The sequence below is a fragment of the Humulus lupulus genome, chromosome 7, assembly GCF_963169125.1.
Source record: "Humulus lupulus chromosome 7, drHumLupu1.1, whole genome shotgun sequence".
Classification (NCBI taxonomy): domain Eukaryota; kingdom Viridiplantae; phylum Streptophyta; class Magnoliopsida; order Rosales; family Cannabaceae; genus Humulus; species Humulus lupulus.
In genome coordinates, this window is record NC_084799.1 from 157,280,093 (window position 1) to 157,301,068 (window position 20,976).

Below are 20,976 nucleotides of genomic sequence, written 5' to 3' on the forward strand. Positions count from 1 at the left end.
GCCGTCTGCTCCAGATGGGAAGCTTGGTCCATGATGGCACCTAAATTCGGTATGGCAGACTGGTATTGCTCAGATAAGGGAGCAGTCGCAGAGGAGGAGGCACCCGCATCAGTGATACTGGAAGGATCCGACATGGGCAAGGATGGCTCTACCTCTGCGGCAGGACTAGATGCTAGTGGAGCCAAAGGAGGTGCCTCAGGAGGGACCTCCGTTATCGGCTTAGGCTCAACCTTGGCCCTCTTGGCCACTCAAACGGAAGGGCTAATCTCAGTTGGAGTCGACCTTTATTGGGTGTGAACAAAGCTGAATATATCGGAACTTGCAAAAGAAGATAAAATATTAGCAGGATACCAAACACAGATGAAACATAAAGTAGTGATGATACAAGTGTCTAAACTTCTGAATGAGATTCGGGTTCGAACATGACTTCATCAAAGTCATTTGAAGCAAGTAGTGAGTGCGCGGATGCACCCACCTCATCACCTTCCTGTCCGACTAGCATGGGTGAAGAGAGTACCACCTCGATATGAATAGGCCTCGGGGAGTCTATGGCGTTCATGCGCTCGATACCATCTTCATCCAAAACTTCGACGACAATAGAAGAAAATAGCCTGACCTTCCTAAGGTTCTCCAAAGTAACAAGAACCTTGACGTTCTTCTCCTCATGGGTCAAGGAAATCAAAGCCTTGGCCCTAAAAATCATGGCCTAGGTTGGGAGCAGTTTATAAAAAGGCCAGACGTGCTTAAACTTGGAGTAGTTGGCCTCTGCATCCTCCAGAAATACGGATGAAGAGGAAGGGGGTGCCAGACTTAATGGCAGAGTGTGTCTAAGCGCACATGCCCAAAGGGGGGTCCTCAGCTCTATCACCTTGACCAAGGATAGTAATAGAAATGCCAGAAAGGTTGAAGGCCTTCCTTAAGTTCTTTACCTTCTCTTCAGTCATGTCAGTGGCATCCCCTTTGAACCAAACCACCTCGTAATCAGCAGGGCGATGCTTCTCAACCAGTTTCTATAAGATCTCACTTGCAAAGGTGGCACCAGAATATGATGAATGGAACTCTTTTTGTCGTCTCTTCTTCTATTGTGCAGCTGGTGAGACTGTCTTACTCTTGAGAGAAAGGAGAACCACCTTAGGCTAGAATCTGTGAATAGAACGCTCCTGAGGGTGAGTAGCCTGGTGATGAGATCCCTTGGTATATTATCATTGAGAAGAAGAGTGATAGGGAACTCGAATGGTATCCCAGTGCAAAGGGCATTGCAAGGAGTCTCACAGACCAGACAGACTCCGCTGAGAAGAATGACATTGCTGAGATGTGCCCTGAGAGCCACTGGGAGTACTATGCTGAGAAGAGCCAGGCAAAGAGCCTTGAGTGATGTGCCTGGCAATGTGAGGATTATCTTCAGAAGGTTGCCGAGTTTTCTTTTTTACTCTCGCCATTGGGCTATACCTTTTCAAGAAATCTTCGTCACTGAACAAATATAGAGCGGAATGGGGGAGAGTCATTTTCGCCCTTTCCAACAGCTCTTGGGGAGTACGCTCGCTCAAAGACTTGTCAGACGAAGAAGAGCTGGACATCTACTACAAAGAAATGGCAAAAAGTAAAGTTAGTAAATCGACGTAATGAAGCTCCCTACCATGAACCATATAGGCTAGTAGCTGGGGCAATATCCATTACTAAGGAGAAAAAATGAAGAAATTAAAAGAAAAAAAAATTTTAGGGTCCCCGGTGGTCGACGTAAGATTGGTCTGACCACCCTAGATCTTGGATCCCTGGAAATCACCCAGGGAATATGGTGGCCGGCCTATGCTAAGGGTTGGGCCGACCGCCCAGACCTGGCAACCTTGGAAATCGCCCAGGACATGGGAAATGCAGTCTATACTTGGATTTGTAACCCTAGGAGTCTCCTATGCCTGGATTTGTATCCTTGGAAATCACCTATGCATGTATCTAAAAGCCTAGAAATCGCACAGGCAAGGAAACCCTAGGGGTGGTCGGCCTATGATGGGAATTGTAGGCCTCGCAATTGCCTAGGCTATAGAAGCCCTAGGGGTGCTCGGCCCATGATGAGATCTATAAGCCTGGAAATCGTCCAGGTTAAGGAAGCCTTAGGGGTGCTCGGTCCATGATGGAAGCCATAGGGTGGTCGCCCTATGTTGAAATTCACAAGCCTGGAAATCTCCCAGTCTAAGGAAGCCCTAAGGGTGCTCAGCCCATGATGGGATGTGTAGGCCAGAAAATCGCACAAGGCAAGGGAAACCTTGGGGGTGGTCGGTCTATGATGGGATTCGTAGGCCTAGAAATCGCTCAAGCCCTAAAAATCAATGGGTGGTCAGCCTAGATGCCTCTAAAACCTAAAGTATCACGCCAATATGAAACATAGATCAAGCCATTGATTAAAAACAAGTTTCTCTTATTCAAACAAGTCAGTTGTTTTAAATCAATATAGAGTAAAGTGAGGAAATTCAGACATATTCATCAAAGACGTAAAAGATTGGGAAAGAATGCTTACCCAGGAAAAGATGCATAGAGTTGATGAAGGCTTGAAGAATTTCATAGCTCAGACTTTCCTTGAGATAAGCGCATGGATTTGGGATGTGATGAGTGAGTCCCTACTTATAGCCTCTCAAGCTAACCATATTGTTAGGAATTCAAATTCCTTGAAAAATATATGGTATGGTTAAAAATTCAAATTCCTTGAAAAATATCTTATATTTTTAGGAATTCAGATTCCTTGAAAAATATTTTTTATTTGTAGGAATTAATATCCTTGAAAAATATATTATATATTTAGGACTTCAAAACTCCTTGTAAAATATATCATATTTTTAGGACTTCAAAATTCCTTGAATAATATACTCGATATTTAGGAAATTAATTTTCCTTGAAAAATATAATTAATTTTAGGAATTACAATTATCCTTGAAAAATACATGCTGAGCAAATTATCGATAGTTGATAAAAGTACTACGTAATGTCCTGAGGGACTTTGATGCTAGAGTACTGCTACATTATATATCTCGAGCCAGATCAAGTTTACCGTAATGTTGACCACAGTACGATAAACTTTGGGGGCAAATGTTATCCCTCAAAATTCAAGAGGTTACGTGGCGAATGAGAAAGCGACATGTGGCATCACAAGTCATGGAAAAACGACAAAGTATTGAAAAAAGACCGATGAACAAAAATGGATAGGTCTAGAACCTATAGGGAAGTCGACCAAGCCAAAACCTCTTAGGGGTGGTTGAACTGGCCATAGCCCCCTAGGGGTGGTCAGCCTAACCCCAACCTCTAGGGGTGGTCGGCCTGCATGCTCAAGAACTGCATGGGGTCGTCGGCCCACCCTATTCTTCATAGGGTGGTCGGCCTAAACTCCCAAATACACTTCACTTGATAAAGTTCATGCTCGTTCAAGCTAAAATCAACTGGCCTAGCATCGAGAAGGTCATCAGGCCTAGCACCCAAAATATCAACAGGCCTTGCACCTAGAATGTCATCAAGCCTAGCACCCAAGCTCTAAAGGGTCATCGGACCTAGCACCTAAGTCTCATAGATATATCGAGACTTAGCATTTTCCCGAAGGTTTCAATCATGTATTGTCAACCACGATCCAGAGAAACGACGAGAAGGCCCACGATCTCATAGTCATGGGGAGGTGGACACATATCTCCACTACCCAATGATCATGTACCAAACCACGATCCACAGTCTTGCTGGCCATGTAACAGCTCCTGGGTACTATAAATAAAGGACCCAAGGCTTCATAAAAGATAGGGGATTCTTGGACAGATCTTTTTGGAGAGACTTTGAGATTGATCATTTGATTAACTTCTGGGAAAATCTGTGATGAGTGAACTCTTCAGTTCATCTTTGTATTTGTCGATTGAGTGATTCAATACTAAAGACTAAGTGGATTAGGTTATTACTGTTCATCAGAAGAGGGCTGAACCACTATAAATTTCTGTGTGTTTTGTTTAGATATTTGTACTCTGTTGTATATTTATATTTATCTCGTTCAAAAGGTGTCGTATATCGTACGTACGACCATTGGCTAATTTCACAGGTCAACACCATTGTTTGTATATATATTTTTAATTTATTTTATAAAAATTGTTTTTGTATATTTATATACATTTTACATTTATTACTATAATATTTAATTTTTAAAAATAAAAATATATTTTAATGTTTTTTAGATTTTAAATTGAATGTACTTGTTCAAATGTGTGTATAGGGGTGTTCACAGTGCAGGCGGTGCAATTTTTTGTCAAATTATTGGACCACACGCCATATGCAGTTTGGGCAATTTTTCAAACTGCAACTCGTACCGCATAGACTTATGCCACACCGTATTTTTGCGGTGTGGTGTGGGTGATTTACACCTATTACCAAATCATTTAACAATTAAATATTATAATTAATAAAAATTAATAATAAAGCTCATAACTAAAGAGTATTCAACAAAACAATAAAAAATACAACAAACTAGTACACTTTTAGCAAAACAATAAACAAATATCAAAGAAAAAATGTGATATGGAAGGAAATGTTTCGATTAAATTGGAATATCTTTAGGTTGAACTAGAATATGTGTTAGCATCCTATGAAACATGATAATTTTTTTAGATATTGTTTATGTTATACTATATACATGCATATGCATTAAGTTTAAATGTGATGAAATTGAAAAAAAAAAATATTGTTGTCCGTGTTTTCACCAGAGGACACGTGACATTCATTAGTGGAGTAATTAAGCACCTCAAGCGTTGGTGAGGTTTCGTACCGAGGTCTGTCCTCGAGGGGCAGATGTCTCCAATCAAGGCCACACCCTGAGACCTATCTCTAAGGCGTGGATGTTTCCAAGTGAGCCCACACCCCGAGGTCTGTCCTCGAGGCACAAATTTCTCCAGGAAAAGCCATGTCCAGTGACCCATCTCCAAAATGTGAATGTCTCCAAGTAAGGTCACGCCCCGAGGACCATTCATATGGTCCTTGCTCTCTTCATTAGCCAATCCCCCGGTCTAAGATTCTTTTCCCCGGACCTAGAGTAGCTGCCACGTGTTAGCCGCTGCAGTTGTGGCCTACCAAAATCAAGGGAAAGTCGAGGAGCACTAGTTGAAGGTCAAGAAAGTTGATGCAAAAATCAAGAAGCTCCAGCTGAAGGTTATGGGAGCTGATGTAGAGCTGGCAAAGTCCATGGAATAAATTTTCTACAAGGTTTGGTGCTTTAACATGGAAGGTGATTCTCCTTCCTGGATGCCGAGTTGCGAGGGCAATATATCACCAAATTCTAGGATTAGCTGGCAAAAGAACCGGGCGATACGGTGGACACGTCCTCAGGGACTGGAGGAAATGAAGGGGAGGAAGAGATTTCTTCTCAGTAGTAAGTTGTTGAACTCAGAGTTAAAGGCCTCATCCATTTATGCTTTATATATTTTTCTATTTTCTTGGGGATATTTTTTATCCATTGTAATTAGGCCTTATAGGCTGAGACAATTTGCCTTAGGTCTTTGTTCGAGGCTACTTCCTCATTTTATATTTACTTAACCACACTATTTATGCATTTTCCCTTCTATTTATTGTCATTGTGTTTTTGAACCTTTTAAGTTTTTATACACATGCACAGTTATAGCGACTGTTTTAGAGCAAAGAGTATGCTTGATAGCTGACCAATTGTTCTTCAGGTAACAGACCTGGTTATATCCAGGGTTTTAATTGCCTACTTGCATGTACCTATTAGTATTCAGGCCTCATACTTGATCTAGTCCGGGGTTTTTCCTTTCCTTTGAATTTTCTTAACTTAGTTCATATCATAATTGTTTTGAAAAACTCGAGATTTATAAAGCCACAATATTAAGAGCTACCCGATTTCGGGCGTACTACACTAACGGTCTAGCTCGGATGAGGGTCTCGATCTCATCTTTTAATTGACAGTAATCATCATTACTATGGCCAATATCATTGTAGCAATGACAAAACATGGTCGGATCTCTCTTTGCCCACTGATTTCTCATGGGCTCTGGCTTTTTCCACAAAAGGCGAGCAGAATTCGCTAAGTATATATTTTCCCACATATCCGTCAAGTTAGTATATGCAGTGAATATTGAGGCGTACTTATACCCGGCTTTCTTTTTCTTTGACCCTGCATGATCTGCTTCATTGTTCTCTTTCCTTTTGTTATTGTTTCCTGCTTGGTTATTATGGGTAGCGGATTGAACCGTGGCTGCAATATTTTCTACCACTCCAGTGGGCTAAGTGGGAATTTGACTGGTTCTAGCCATTGTGGATTCAACCTCCTCGAGGTTTATCCATCATTGAGCCCGGGCCAAGAACTCATCAATATTTTTCACTTCTTTCCTTTGGAGCTCTTTCCATAATTCACCTCCCACGGTGATCCCTGACCGCATCACCATAAGCTTAACATTGTCATTAGCCTCTCTAGCCTGAGCTGCTATGTTGGTGAACCAATTTATATATTCCTTGAGAGACTCATCCGATTGTTTTTTAATATTGGCCAAGGAGTTGGTGTAACGACCCAAAATTACTATTAAGGCTTAAGGGCCTTGATTAGTGTGCTGGGAGGGCATAATTGGAGGTTAAGAGAATTAATCGTAAGAAAACATGAATATGGGTATTGGATAATTATGTGGGCCCAGTTTGGCTGGTAAGGGCATAATTGTTATTTTGGCCCGTTAGGGCGTAAACGTGATTGTGTGTGATAAAATTGTTGAGACCGCATTATTATGTGGATAGGTGGATATATATATATGCATATATGTGTGTTTGTAGCTTTCGGCACAAGGCGATCGTAGAGCTTGATAGCGGGAAAAGTCACAAAGGGGTTTAACAGTTGACTTTGGACAGGTCAGGGGTGTTTTAGGTGTCGGGTAGTTATTTAGACTATCGGGTTATGAAAATAAATATATGGAGATATATTTGAGGTTAGGATGTATAGGTGGGAATACTGGTGGATTTTACCATTTTTGCCTCGGGGACATTTTTGGCGCCCTGAGCCTTGAGGTAACCTTAAAGCTTAAGTTAATAAAACAAAACAAAGGAATTATTTAAAAACTTAGAGAAACTGACTTAGTCTCAGCCTTCCGTCTTGTCTTCTTCTTTTTCTCTTTCTCTCAAGAAGAACTACTGAAAATTAAGGGGAATTGATTGGAATTCAGAGAATTTGAAGCTATAATTTAGGAGCTTAACTCAGGGATTAGCTAAGGATTTCTAGCAAGAGTAAAGGTAAGCTATAAGTTTGTTCATGATGGTTAAATTCTGTGATTATGCTTGGTTTTGAAGAGATTGTGGATTTTGACATTTAAGGGTTGAATTGAGGCTTGGAGCTTGGGAGTTAGCTCAATTTTACTTGGGGATTGATTCTGCAGCAAAGGTAAGTTTGAAATTAAAGTTTTAATGTTTGAATCTCTGAGATTTTCTGACTAGTTTTGAAGTTCTTGGGTGTGAGTTTCATAAATTAAAATGATGTGTTGAGGGGTTTTTAGCCTAGATTTCTACTGGGTTTTACTGTTGGAAGCATGCTAGAGTGTTGGGATAATTGAGTTGTGTTGTGGGGATTGTTTAAAATGGGTTTGGATGAGGTTTTGGATGTTAGAAATGGGGGAAATTCTGGGTTCGAAGGGAAGGGCTGTGACTCTATTCTAGAGCGCTGCGGCCCTAGGATGAAGATGAGCCAGGAGGGCTCGGCCAAGGGGGAGCGCCACGGTGCCTAAGGCAAGGGCCGCGGCGCGTGTCTTCTCTCATGGAGGGCCTTGGTTCTGTTTTGAGGGCAGGGCCGCGGCTAAGCTTTAGGGGCCGCAGCCCTTAGATGCATACTTGAACGTTCAAGGTTTTTAAGTACAGGGATCGAGCCTAGGGTGCTCGGGATCAATCTCACCTCTGTGCTTGGTGGGATTCGACTTCCCGGAAGTTAGTTTTGTACATGAAAACCTATATGTGAATATTAATGGAATCCATTATCTTGGTTGTGACTAGGTGATAAGCTAGGGCTCGGGAATGGATCGTGCTCGGGGGTCATCCTTTCTAATTAAAGCACTTGGGATCAAGGTAAGAAAACTGCACCTGTGTAGGTGGATAGGATGGGACTATGTGTTTCCTATATTTGAATGTATTGTTATGTGAATATGTTGGGACTAAGAGTTCCCTATAATTGTATAAATGTCATGAGGTGGTATTATGCCACGGGGACAAGAGATAAGCAGCCTAAGGGTGCCGAAATCAATATTTGCGCACATAGCGCGGCTCGGACACTGGTATCCGAGGACAGCTTATTAATCACTGAGCTCGGTTAAGCTGGCCGGAGTCAGTGGGTATGTCACTGGGCTTGGCCTAAGTGAGCCAAAGGCAGTGAATTAAATAGAGGGTGCAGCCTGTGGGCATTAACCCTAGTTATTGCTTGACATGTGTCTATTGTGGATTATTGTCTGTGATTTGATAAGTTAGATGGAGCTGAATTATTGGTTAATGACCAGTGTGCAGCCTTGAATGTATTTTATAGCTTGATGGAACTGATTAATGCTTTGTGATTATTGGATTATGATCTGCGAACTGTTTAGCTGCTAATACTGTTATGTTATGATATTATGTTTTCTTGCTGGGCTTCGGCTCACGGATGCTACATGGTGCAGGTAAGGCAAGTTTACCATGGGTTGGAGAGCTCTGAGGGCGAGGTGTACATCGTCAGCTTCTCGGCCACCACGGTCGAGGATTTGCTCAGGAACAGGGACCTAAAACGTATATTTTTCCATTAGAGTGGCTGGGTTACTTATTTATGATTAAGAATTTTGTATTTACGTCATTTAAACCCTGATTTGGGATCCCATGTATTAAACATCTGTTTTTAATAAAATTTAATCGTTTATGACCAAAATTCTTTTTAACCTAATCTGTTTGTGTCGTTAGAAACACATTTCGAATCAAATGACTTGATTAGCAAGTCTTGCACTCTTTCAAACACACAGTGTAGCGGTCTTGGTTATCCAGGGCGTTACAGTTGGCGTCCACCCATACTTATTTCACAACTCGAAACTTCTATTTAAACTCTGTTGACAACTATTACCAGGAAATGATTGAATGCTTTTTAAATTTGCTAAACCATAGTCTGGATGGTCCTGTCAGCGTAGCTGGGAACAGGACGCAGTGTAGGTCGATGTTGACATTATGGCCTCTCATCAACGTATTGAAATTCCCAATGTGGTTTGACGAGTCAGTTGTTTCGTCGTAGGCAGTCATGTTTTGCATCTTTAAGCCTATTGAATATGGAGATGCAGCAATGTGAGGAGCGAAAGGCTCGAGCCCCTTGTCGAAATCACAATCGTCATGGTTTCTACCAGACAGGAGACGCTTCATTTGCTCCTCCATCATAGCAAGTCACTCAAGGGTTGGATCCTTCATTAGCGAGTTGTTTGGGAGTTGACTGTTAGCTCCCATTCCGAGCTGCACATTATTCGGGTCATTACCCCTCCAAGGTTGAGCTCGGTTAATCAGGACATTCCCATTATCATGCATTATTGAATGATTTTTCCTAGTCTAATTATAACTTAGATCGTTGTTGTGAGCTCGTTGTCCTCATTGGGTGTTCATGTGATCGCGCATATCGGACTGATGGTTATAGCGAAACTCTAAGCTGAATTTAAGTGACTTCTCATATCGGTCGCTTGCCTTTGAGAGTGTGTACTGCGAATACTCTCTGACTCTCCGTCCAATAGCTGCCTTCCGCGAAGCTCACTATTCGTTGATGAGGTCACGAAGTCTGGTCATTAATACGAACTCAGATTCCAGTATCCCGAGATCGTGAAACATAAGTAAGTTCTCTATGGGCAGAGTTTATTTGATTGTCTCTATGAGCTGATACATTGCCCTGCGCTCGCGGGGGTGTTGGGTGATGAATTAGTGATGGCGTATGCCTTATTGGCGAGGCGATCCGCCGTCCATCAGAGCATACTAAATTAGGTCGTCCATCATCCACTCCAAAATCTTGGACTGGAGGTAATGTTTCCTCATTTCTTTGCACTTGACCAGTCGGTCAGACTGGTGCTGGAGGATTTGGGGGGGGGGGGGGGTACGTATGGAAGTAGTCCTTACTCGCCCAGTGTGAGCGGGTTGAGTTCTGGCGACATGAGTTGCCTTCTCATTCTTATGATTGTGAGCGGGTTGGTTATTCCTGGGGATCTGCTCTGATGGCACAGAGCTTGGGGTTGCGGTCCGAACAGAACGACTTATATTAGGAGCATTACCCATGTGGAACCTAGTTTTGTGGGACCCACTTGTTCTCCTTCCGACATTATTGTTGGTTAGAGGAGGGGGTAAACGCGACATGATTTCGTCAATACGCCTATTGGCGTGGGCGAGGTGGCTCCTCATTTGAGCATTCTCCAGTTCTACCGCACTGATATAACCTGGGTTGTGGCAGCAGTATTGCAATGACGAGCTGCCAGTGTCGTGGTGGTCATCGTCCTGGATTTGGGGTTGTTTTCCAAGACGACGAGGTGCAGAAGTGCCCTCTCCAACAGGGCTGACTACATGGAACCCTCCACGGACGTCAAGCCTCTCCGACTCATTGTCGCGCATTGATCGTGTTACCACCATTTTGATTGGATGAAAATTCCTTGAAAAGTATTAACAAGCCTAATCGATCTCTCAATGAAATTACTAATCTATTGATGCAATTTTTTGCCAATAATAGATTAAGAAATCTAAAAATAGATGATTAGGCTTTTAGGAAACCGTAAATAAAGAACACAAGAAGTTTTATTTGGCTTAGTGATTAAAATTCACCTAGTCCACTAGTTTATGTTATTCTGTTTAGGCTCTCTACAAAGTTTTTGCATACAAAATTTTATCCCTTTGTCCATTCCCCCGTATTTGTAGGGATTTGATTGACAATTTTGGGTAATTGTTCAATATTTTGTAACTTGCAAGAATAGGTAACTTCTAAATTATAAATAAATTCCTTAAATACATTGATTCTCTGACATTACATATTTATCAACCAAGAATTGTAATACACTAATTATGTATATAAAGTCTCTTGAACTCAAAGTGTACGTTATGGCGATGTGACCCGAAAGATGCTTGTAGCCCGATGAAGGTGATCTAGGAATGATTCCATTCGACCTCCATTACACCTATCTGGCATAATCTAGGGAGCCTCCTGATAACCTCGATTGACGTAAACTCGATCTATTCATCGTGGAGCTAGTACAGCGCATCTCCAGAGCTTAATAAACTTTATTTATTGCTTGCCAGCTAAATAAGATGATTCAACTCGTGTTTTTTTAGGTACAACACTATCATTTTCTAAGTTTTGTCAGGCCATTCAAATAAGAAAGAAAAAAATCTGAAGCTCTCTATTTTGGGTCCAAACAAACTATGATATTTGTACTCAAATTTCTTTAATAACTCAATTATGGTTGATTTTCGCTTTGAGAAATTTTAATGGCTAACTCCATAACCCCATTTCTTCACAGCTCGATTCTTTCATTCTTTCATTTCAGCTGGAAGGATGGGCATTGCTAGACGGCTGTTTGACGATATTAAATTTAAGGATATTGTCATGTGGAACATCCTGGTTTCGAGTTAGGCAGCTAAAGGTGGTTTCAAGAGAGCTTGGAGGTATATTAATTCCATGAGCTTGATGGTGTAATGCCTGATCAAGTAACTTGGAATTCAGTTATCTCGGGATATGTTCAGAACGGGCAGCTCAAAGAGGCCTTTAAATATTTAAATGAGTTGAGTGATTCAGAAGATTACAGACCCAATGTGGTGTCTTGGACTTCACTGATAACTGGATACGAGAAGAATACTTATTCCTCTGAAGTATTGCTTTTATTTAGGAAAATGCTTATGAAAGGAGTCAAACCAAACTCCATGACTATTTCAAGCATAATTTAAGCTAGCACTAGCTTATCTTTGAGTCAACACAGAGAAATTCATGGCTATTGTATAAAGAGGGAGGAATTGGACACAAATTTGCTCGTGAGTAACACACTGGTTGAATTCTATGATAAACGTGGGTCTTTGATAGCTGCCCGTCAAAAATTAAATGATATCAAATAAAAGGACTCGGTATCCTGGAATTCAATGCTATATGGTTATGCTCTTGGAGGTTGTTGTAAGGAAGTCATTAAACTTCTTATTAATATGGAGGTTTTAGGAGTGAAAACTGATATAATTACTTACAATGGATTGATATCTGGTTGCACTCGTATAGGAGATGGAAAATCTGATCTTGAACTTCTGTACAGGATGAGCAGAACAGGCATAAAGCTTAACTTAATCTCTTTTGGGGCTCTTGCTGCTTGTGCACAAATGAAGGATTTAATATTAGGAAAGGAGATTCACGCATACTTGATAAGACAACAAATTAAATTGTCAACAGGTGTAGGCAATGCTCTTAATTCAGTGTATTCGAGATGTAAATCTCTGGAATTTTCTTACTCTGTCTTCAGTGAACTTTCTAACAAAGATGTTTTTAAATGGAATTCAATTATAACAGCTTGTGCACAAAGCAGACAAGGGGTCAGTGCTTTAAATTTGTTAAGAGACATGGATCTTGCTAATATAAAACCAGACACCGTGATAATGATTTTAGTCCTTCCAGCTTGTTCAAGATTAACAGTTTTGCGCCAAGGCAAAGAGATTCACCAATTTATAATCAGGCATGGGCTAGACACTAGTAGCTTTGTATGGAATGCTTTACTTGATGTGTATGGCCTTTGTGGCTCAATCCAACTGAGTCGAAGAGTTTTTGATGCAATGCCTAATAAGGATCTCGTCTCCTGGAATGTGATGATCTCAATGTATGGGATGCATGGCTTTGGAAGGGATGCTATAAACCTTTTTCAACTGATAAATACTCAGGGACTTAAGCCAAACCATGTCACGTTCACAAATCTTTTATCTGCTTGCATTCACTCAGGGCTAGTAGAGGAAGGATGGGAATGTTTCAAACTAATGAAAGAAGAATATAATATGGAACCTGCTATAGAGCAATATGCTTGTATTGTTGATCTAATGGCTCGTGCAGGACAGTTCGAAGAATCTTTGGAGTTCATAAAGAAGATTCCATTTGAACCAAATGCTGCAATTTGGGGCTTGTAGAATTCATAACAATCCCAACCTTGTAGAATATGTTGCCAGGCATCTTTTTGAGCTTGAGCCTCAAATTTCTGGAAACTATATCCTTCTAGCCAACATTTACTCTGCAGCAGGCAGATGGGAGGAAGCATCTAAAATACGTTCTTTGATGAAGGAACGGGGAGTGATGAAATCACCAGGTGCAGTTGGATTGAGGTCAAGAGAAAGGTCCACAGCTTCAACATTTGTGATACTTCACATCAATCAATGGAAGAGATAGCAGCAAAGATGGAAAGCTTGTATGTTCAGATAAAGAAAATTGGATATGTTCTCGATACAGATTATGTACTGAAGAATGTTGAAGAAGCTGAAAAGGAGTTTAGTCTTTGTGGACATAGTGAAAAGCTAGCTTTAGCTTTTGGCTTGATTAGCACAGTAGCTTGAACCCCTTTGAGAATAATCAAGAACTTGAGGATATGTGGGGATTGTCATGCTGCAGCAAAATACATATCCATGGTTGAAGAAAGAGAGATCATAAGGAGAGAACTATAGATTTCACCATTCTTATCAAGGTGTATGCTCTTATATTGAGTCAAGTAAAATTTTGGTTTAACTAACATGAATGTAGTCCAATCGTGTACACAAAATGAGGTTATATTATACATTATAGGTTCAAAATAATTGATTTGTAAAGGCCTCAGAAACTACTATGCCAAGTTTCTTCAGGCAATTGATTGCCACATATAACACAATTGGTCTTTTGTGTATCTTATTGTTTCTAGATATGGGAAATGCACATAATTTAGATTAGCCTTGCACTAATCCTATTGTTTTTATTTGACATTGTTAGACTTGTCTAAGTTTCCATTACATTGTTATTCAACTTTTAATAGGTTCAATATGAATTTTACTATCAAGTTTTAAATGCCATTAAAAAAATATAACTATTTGTATCATTGTTTAATTATGACAGAATAAGAGACTTTTTAAAAAAAATAATAATAATAATAAGCAAAATAATTTCATTCTTTTTATATTCAGCAATATTGTAGACAATAACAGTCAGGCGGTTAAAACCGTTAATACTGTTCTCACTTAGACTTGTATTGGAAAGTTAGATAGGTGTCCCAACTGTATTCTATTTAGTCTGTTATTGAGCTGACAACTCTAACTTCTTTGTGTCAATTGATCTATAAATACAAGCCTACACGTATGTTCTATTCATTGAAGGATCATACTTTTCTAAAAGATTTACTCAGCTTTATTTCTTTCTGTTTTCAGCTTTCTTGCTCTAGTTTCAGTTTCCTAACTATATATAAATAATATTCAACGTAGATACAATCGATTCGAAATTATATATATTTTTGTTATGCCAAGCTCTCAATTTCACATGCACACACTCAAGCTTCCAAGAACACCCAATAACTTGGCTCTCTCCACTGTATCGAACACACACACACAACAACCAAGAACAAAGCAATTGAACTAGAAAATTTGTTTATTAGTACTTAGAAAAATGATTCCATCAAGTCAAGTCATTACAAAAGAACTAGGAACCTATTTTTAGACATAGGTTCGGTCATAAGGAAAAAATACATAACTAACTTAACTAACTCTTAGACTAGGAAGAGTACTAAAACAGAAATGGTACATTGATAGGCAATATATCACAATTCTCCACCTTGCCTGCTAATGTACTTACATAACAGAAAAAATGTATAGAGTGTAGAATCATAAGATCATTGAGTTTAATCTTCAACAATCTGTAGCAAGTTTAGACAATGCCTAAACTTGGTTGTTGGTAGTGGCTTTGTGAGCATATCAGATGGATTGTCTTCAGTAGTAGCTTCACTTTCCCTTATGAGATTATGTCCCTGATGAAATGAAGTCGTACGTCTATGTGTTTGGTCCTCTCGTGAAATCCCTAATTTTTGCTCAGATGCAGGGCACTTTGGTTGTCGCTGTACACAGTCACTACTTTATGTTCAAGTCCGAACTCCTTGGTTATCCCCTTCAACCATAATGCTTCTTTGACAGCTTTTGTGCAAGCAATAAACTCTTCCTCAGTGGTGGATAAGGCAACAATGGATTGGAGATTGGCTTTCCAACCTATACTACAGCCTTTGAGTTGAAAGACATAACATGTTTGGGATCTCCTAGAGTCAATTTTTCCTACATAATCTGAATCCACATAGCCTACAACCTCTAAATTAGTGTTGTTTGGACCATATATTAATCCAACATTAATGGTACCTTTAAGAAACCTCATAATCCATATAACAGCTCTCTAATGCCCAATACCCAATTCTCCCATAAACCTGCTAACTGCACTCCCTCCATAACACAAATCGAGTATAGTGCATACCATTATATACTGTTAGAGAATATATTTTATTTCAATGGAAATAGTAAGAAATATTACAACTCTATGCTAAAATACAATGGACAAGATGATAGATAAATAGATTTACAACTCAATGACCAACAATACAAGTAAATGTAGAAAAGAGAGAAAGAAGAGAATTATTAGAACTAAAACTCTAAAACAAAATATACCAATAAATATATAAATGGAAATAGAAGAAGAGGATTACAAACTCAATACAATAATAATACAAGTAAATAAAATCAACAAGATCAAAAGAATGAAAATAAAACAAACTCCCACACAACCAAAGTGTAGAGTAGTGGGGATCACTAACTTGAACAAGGTTCAAGACCTTTGTCCAAAAGCTTATGTCCCCCTATTCTCTACGCACTAAGGGATCTCTCTAGGAAATAGCTCTCTGGAATTATCAAGTCTTTTGGTGTATTTTCCAGCCAAGTGCTTTGTGGAAGGAAAATGGTGTGTCTTACAAGTGAGCATTAGGCTCCTATTTATAGAGTTTGAGATACCCTTTGGATTTCAAATTCCACCAACCCCCAGGCTATTACCAATGTTTAATTGGATTAATATGGAATTAAAATTGAGATTTTGGAGTTATTTTGGTTTTTAGAACCGTTCAACACATTTTGAAAAAACTGAAAAATTGGCCTGAAATGCACCTGTGGCCGCGGCCAGGGACATCAGTGGCCGCAGCCACTGCTTTCTGTCCCCCAGGCCGCGGCCACAATCATTCAGTGGCCGCGGCCATAACCCATTTTCAGCACTTGAAAATGTGTTGTTTTTCCAAACGGTTCCAAACCCTCCCAAATGACTTTGTAACTCCCAAAACACATTATCGGGGTTAAAATCATATCTCCAACAGCCATATTTTATAATGGCTTTATGAAATCCAATCTCAAATGTGTAACATATAATATACACATTATTGGGTAATATTTGGGAGTTACAAATTTGTAACTGATTTTGTAACTCCAAAATATCACATTTAGGCACACACATGTGTCCAATTTTGTGACTCTCAATAATATGTTACAAGGTGTGACAAATCACATTTTGTCACATTATTTAATCTAATATTATATTATATGAAATAATATAACATATACATGATGCTTCCAACTATATTTGTGTATGGTATCTTCTCCATGTACCTGACATCTTCTTCAGTGGTAGGAGTTTGTGTATTTGAGAGTCTGAACTGCTGTCCAAACGATGTGCTTACTATCTTGACATCAGCAAAACCAAATATGCTAAGGATTTTTGAAATGTACCCTTTCGTAGACAACTTGAGTCTTTTCTGCTGTCTATTTTAAGTGATTTCTATACCAAGAATTTTCTTGGAAGGTCCAAGATCCTTCATGTCAAACTCCCTACTCAATAACTTTTTTACTTTGTTGATCTCTCCCATATGTTTATTGGATATTATCATATCATCAACATATAAGAGTAAGTAAACTAGCCCCTTTATATTTCTAACATACACACAACTATCATAAGCATTCCTTTTGAAACCAACTTTGGTAACAAAAACATCAAATCGCTTATACCATTGCCGGGGTTATTTTTTAGCCCATACAATGACCTTTTGAGTAGACACATTTGTTCTTCCTTCCCTTCCACTTCAAAACCTTCTGGTTGCTTCATGAGGATTTCTTCTTCAAGATCTCCATGGAGAAAGCTATTTTTGCATCTAATTGTTCAAGTTCAAGATCCTCTGTGACCACCAAACTAAGTAGCAATCATACTGATGTATGCTTCACCACATGAGAGAATATCTCATTATAACTTATCCCTTCTCTATGTGTGAAGCCTTTGGCCACTAATTTGTCCTTGTATCGAGCTTTCTCTACTCTTGTAGTGCCTTCTTTGAACTTGTAAATCCACTTGCAGCCAATTATTTTCTTCCCAACTGGTTTAGTAACCAATGCCCATGTATTGTTTTTGGTTAGAGACTCAATCTCCTCTTTCATAGCTTGGTCCCATTTAGGTCTATCAACTGATCTCATTTCTCCTTGATATGACCTTGGTTCTTCTTCAATCATACCTGCAACATTAAGAGCATAATGAACTATGTCAGCAAAACCAAAATGGTCAGGTGGTCTTACTGACCTTCTTTAACAATCTCGTATCAATTGATAGTCTTGAATGTCTTCCTCTTCCTGATCTTCATCACTTTCAACTAGATTTTCATCACCTCCACCATCTAAATGTTCTTCATTGTCTTCTGCTTCAGCTTGTTCATTTGGAGCCTTGTCCTTGTCAATCTCCACCTACATTTGTGAACTTTTGTTCACTGCATTTTGACCATCTGTAAACTAATATTTGAGGGTGTATTTATACATATTTTCTTCTTCAAATGTGACATCTCTACTAATGAAAAACTTCTTGTGATATCCATGCTCGATGCTCCACATTTTGTAGCCTTTAACTGCCTCAGGGTAACCTAGAAAAATGCACTTTCTGGCTCTTGGTTCCAGCTTGTCCTGTTGAACATGGGCATATGCCACACATCCAAATATTCTTAGATGTCCATAGTTGCAGGCCTCCCTGTTCAAGCTTCAATTGGAGTTTTAAATCCAATAGTTGAGGAAGGGCCTCTGTTTATCAGGTGGCAAGTTGTGGTTACTACTTCACCCCAGAAACTCTTTGGAAAGCCTGAGTAAATTAAATTAGCATACACCTCACTCTATCTAGAATGGTCTTGTTCATCCTCTCTGCTAGGCCATTCTGTTGAGGTGTTCTAGGGATAGTTAAATGTCTTCCAATGCCATGTTTATTGCAGTACTGAGTAAACTCATCAACACAAAATTCCAATCTGTTGTCGATTCTCAGTTTCTTAAGCTTCTTACCAGTTTGATTTTCGAGCAATATCTTCCATTCTATGATCTTTTGAAAAGAATCGTTCTTATTCTTCAAAATATACACCCATACATGCCTCGAATAATCATCTATACAGGGTAATAAGTACCTTGCTCCTCCTTTGGATACTGTTCTTGAAGGCCCCCATAAGTCCGAGTGGATATAATGTAATATCCCTTTTGAAACATACAGACCAGTCCCAAACTTCACCCTGGTAGCATTCCCAAGCACACATTGATCACAGAAATCCAACTCTTGTATTTGATCTTTACCAAATACACCTTGTTTCTTGAGAACCTTTAATCCTCCATTGCTTACATGACTGAGTCTACTATGCTAAATCATAGTAGAGTTCTTGAAATCCTTCATGGCAACATTAACTTGAGGCTTCATAGTACTCCCTTATAGAACATATATTCCATTCTCTTTTGCTTCCTTCATAACAATCATTGAACCTTTTAAAACCTTCAAGATTCCATTTTTGATCTTGACATGGCACCCTTTTTGATCAAGCATAGCCACAGAAATAAGGTTTCTTTTGATTTCAGGAACATGCCTGACTTGTCTCAGTTCTGTAATAACTCCACCATTCACGATCAGCTTGATAGTTCCAATTTCAATTAATGAACATGCCCGATTGCCTCCCAATTTTATAGTTCCACCTTTAATTTTCGATAATAATTGAATTGAGACATATGAGGAAAAATGTGAAATGAGCAACTGGAATCAATAACCCAAATTTTCTTGGAACATTCATTCAAAACAACAAGAACACCAACACTATCATAGCCTTCACTGTCCTCACCTTATGATGCAATATAAACATTCTAGATTGGTTCTTGTTGTAGCTTTTCAAAACTGGACAGTCTTTCTTTAGATGTGTTGTTTTGTTATAGATGAAACATCTCCGTTTGAACTTTGATGATGATTTTCCTTTGCTTTGATTGTTTTATTCTCTGTTCTCCTTCTTGAAAGATTTCCCACGAACCAGCAATCCATCCCTAGAACTATCTTCCTTGAGCTATGATTTTCTCTTCATTTCTTTAGACATTAGAGCATTTTGGACTTCTTCCAATGTTAAAGAATCTTTATCATACATCATTGTATCTACGAAATGTTCATAAATCTCTGTAGGTAGTGAGTTTAGAACTATGATTGTCTGGTCTTCGTCTTCAACCTTGATATCAATGTTCTCCAAATCAAGGATGATTTTGTTGAAATTGTCAAGGTGATCTTCAATGATTTTACTAGTTTGCATCTTGAATGAGTAAAGTTTTTGCTTCAAGAATAGTCGATTTGCCATTGATTTTGTCATGTAGAGTGTCTCCAACTTCTTCCAAAGGCCAGATGTTGTTGTTTCCTTCGAAACCTCCCTCAAGACTTTGTCCCCAAGACTCAAGATGATTGAACTATGAGCTTTCTCCAAATTCTCAGTCTTATTCTTCTAAGTCTTGTCCTTGATGTTGCTCTCACCAAGTAAAGCATCTTAAATTTATTGTTGTACCAATAGGGCTCACATCTTCACCCTCCACAAACCGAAGTCATTCTTCCTAGAGAAATTTTTGAGATCAAACTTGGCATTCCCCATCTTTTCCGATTGTCCACCTGAATCTTGAAATCGAAATCAAAACTCCCTTCGAACAACCTAGCTTTGATTCCAGTCAATATGTCAAGCTCTCAATCTCACATGTACACACTCAAGCTTCCAAGAACACTCAAGATCTTGGCTCTCTACACTGTATCGAACACACACACACACACACAACAACCAAGAACAAAGCAATTGATCTAAAAACTCTGTTTATTTGTAACGACCCAAAATTACTATTAAGGCTTAAGGGCCTTGATTAGTGTGTCGGGAGGGCATAATTGGTTTATGTGTGATTTAAATGATTAAATGCATGCTTATGTGATAAGCATGCCTATATGATTATTTGGATATATGAGATGCATGATTATGAGTATTAGAATGCATGTAGGCCCTGTTTAGATTATAAGGACATATCTGTAATTTTGGCCCGTTGAGGGCATAAACATGATTATCTGTGATAAATTGTTGAGGCCACATTATTATGTGGATATATTTGTAGCTTGTGGCATGAGGCGATCCTAGTGAGCGGTTTAGCAAAATAGTCGTGGTGGGGATTTATATCCGGTTCGGGGGGAGCATGGGGGTATTTCTGGGAACTTGGGAAAATATACTAGAGACTATTTGACATTGGGAGAAATAATTGGTGATTAATTAGATGATAAGATTTAAGCGGTAATTATTTGAGACACTCGAGGAATTAGTGGGAATTGGGAGAAAATGACCAAAATGCCCTTAGAATTTTAAAGGCTAAGGTTTAAATGGGAGGGCAATATGGTCATTTGATGGTTAAAAGGGGATAAGGGTCATTTCTGCTTTTGGCCTTAGTGGGATTTGTAGAATGTGTTAGAAACAGAAAGAAAGAGGAAAAACAGAGCCTCATTTTCCCTCTCCCTATTGTTCACATTCTCTCTCACTCTCCTTGAAGATTTTTGAAGTTGTAACTTAGAGGAAGCTTAGGCTGGAGCTTGGGGCTAGGGTCCTTGGTGAAGCTAGAGGATTTAGCAGGAATCAGCTACTCAATTGAGTTAAGGGAATTAAGCTTTGG

General features: G+C 39.3%; 1 pseudogene; it reads left to right on the forward strand.

The window, feature by feature from the left end:
- Window positions 1-132: 132 nt before the first annotated feature.
- LOC133792321 (pentatricopeptide repeat-containing protein DOT4, chloroplastic-like) lies at window positions 133-13,708 on the forward strand (annotated as a pseudogene).
- Window positions 13,709-20,976: the final 7,268 nt, after the last annotated feature.